Source organism: Petromyzon marinus, unplaced genomic scaffold (assembly GCF_048934315.1).
Source record: "Petromyzon marinus isolate PM22_M1 ecotype Great Lakes invasive population unplaced genomic scaffold, UKy_Petmar_22M1.pri1.0 PM_G_Scaffold_21, whole genome shotgun sequence".
Taxonomy (NCBI): domain Eukaryota; kingdom Metazoa; phylum Chordata; class Hyperoartia; order Petromyzontiformes; family Petromyzontidae; genus Petromyzon; species Petromyzon marinus.
In genome coordinates, this window is record NW_027422773.1 from 1127501 (window position 1) to 1130000 (window position 2500).

Below are 2500 nucleotides of genomic sequence, written 5' to 3' on the forward strand. Positions count from 1 at the left end.
GAAGCAGGGCAGGGATGATGGTGTTGAAGGCAGAGCTGAAGTCCACAAACAGGATCCTGGCGTAGGATGCTGGGGCGTCCACATGCTGTAGGGTGAAGTGGAGGGCCATGTTAACTGCGTCGTCCACAGACCTGTTGGCTCTGTAGGCAAACTGAAGGGGGTCCAGGAGAGGGTCTGTGATGGCTTTGAGGTGTGCCAGGAGCAGGCGCTCAAAAGACTTCATTACCACAGATGTAAGGGCGACCGGTCTGTAATCATTTAGTCCTGTTGGCCTTAGCTTTTTGGGCACAGCGATGATGGTGGAGGACTTGAGACAGGCTGGTACATGGCATGTCTCCAGGGAGGTGTTAAAGATGTTGGTGAACACCGGAGACAGCTGGTCAGCGCAGTGCCTGAGGGTGGCTGGAGAGACAGAGTCCGGCCCGGCTGCTTTGCGTGGATTCTGCCTCTTGAAAAGCCCATTAACTTCTCCCTCCTGAAAGGAGAGAGTCGTTTCTGTAGTATGGGTGGGGGATGGGGCCTCTTGGGTGGGAAGGGGTGGTTCAGGACAGTCCAATTGTCTTTCAAATCTACGGTAGAACTCGTTCAGGTCGTTGGCTAGGCGGGAGTCGTTAGTGGTGTGGGGCGCTCTGGGTTTGTAGTTGGTGATGTGCCTGAGCCCTTTGGCAGACAGAAGCAGCGTCGTTAGTAGAGAACTGGTGTTTTAGTGTCTCTGAATACAGTCGTTTAGCCTCTCTCACCGCTTTGCTAAACCTGTTCTTCGACTCCTTGAATCTGTCTCTATCCCCACTCCTAAACGCTTCCTCCTTCTCCAACCTCAACCTTTTGAGCTTTGCTGAGAACCAGGGCTTGTTGTTGTTAAAGTTCACCCTGGTACGTGTTGGGATACAGCAGTCCTCACAGAAGCTGATGTACACAGCCTCTGTGAGTTCATCCAGACTATTGGTAGCAGTCGTGAACATATCCCAGTCAGTACAGTCTAAGCACGCCCGCAAATCTTCCACAGCCTCACTGGTCCACTGTTTAGATGTCCTCACAGCAGGTTTACAGAGTTTTAGTTGCTGCCTGTATGCACGAATCAGGTGGACCAAGGGAGTTCTGTGCGAGCCGAACAGCCCCGTGACCCACAAGAGAAACATCCCCGCCAAATTCGAGCGTTTGACGGGGTCTATCCGTGAAAAAATATTCACGTTTTTGAGTGCACATGCATTTCTGCTGCAAATGCCTCTGGAAGTTTCATGCCGTTCGTATGCCAATTGTGGCAACACGAAAATGACCCGTTTTCCCATTCCGAGGGATTTCTGTGCGACCCTAACAGCCCCGTGAGCCACAAGAGACACATCCCCGCCAATTTCTAGCGTTTCACGGGGTCTATCCGTGAAAAATATAGACGTTTTTGAGTGCACATGCATTTCTGCTGCAGATGCCTCTGGAAGTTTCATGCCGTTCGTACGCAATGTGGCAACACGAAAATGACCCCTTTTCCCATTCCGAGGGATTTCTGTGCGACCCTAACTAACAGCGCCCGTGAGCCACAAGAGAGACATCCCCGCCAATTTATAGCGTTTCACGGGGTCTATCCGTGAAAAATATAGACGTTTTTGAGTGCACATGCATTCCTGCTGCAAATGCCTCTGGAAGTTTCATGCCGTTCCTATGCAATGTGGCCACACAAAAATGACCCGTTTTCCCATTCCGAGGCATTTCTGTGCGACCCTAACAGCCCCGTGAGCCACAAGAGAGACATCCCCGCCAACTTCTAGCGTTTGACGGGGTCTATGCGTGAAAAATATTAAAATTTTTGAGTGCACGTGCCTTTCTGCTGCAAATGCCTCTGGAAGTTTCATGGCGTTCCAATGCAATGTGGCAACACGAAAATGACCCCTTTTCCCATTCCGAGGGAGTTCTGTGCCACCCTAACAGCCCCGTGAGCCACAAGAGACACATCCCCGCCAATTTCTAGCGTTTCACGGGGTCTATCCGTGAAACATATAGAAGTTTTTGAGTGCACATGCATTCCTGCTGCAAATGCCTCTGGAAGTTTCATGCGGTTCGTACGCAATGTGGCAACACGAAAATGACCCGTTTTCCCATTCCCAGGGATTTCTGTGCGACCCGAACAGCCCCGTGAGCCACAAGAGACACATCCCCGCCAATTTCTAGCGTTTCACGGGGTCTATCCGTGAAAAATATCAATTTTTTTTGACTGCACATGCATTTCTGCTGCAAATGCCTCTGGAAGTTGCATGCGGTTCGCATGCAATGTGGCGACACGAAAATGACCCGTTTTCCCATTCCGAGGGATTTCTGTGCCACCCTAACAGCCCCGTGAGCCACAAGAGAGACATCCCCGCCAATTTCTAGCGTATCACGGGGTCTATCCGTGAGAAATATTCACTTTTTTGAGTGCACATGCATTCCTGCTGCAAATGCCTCTGGAAGTTTCATGCGGTTCGTATGCAATGTGGCGACACGAAAATGACCCGTTTTCCCATTCCGA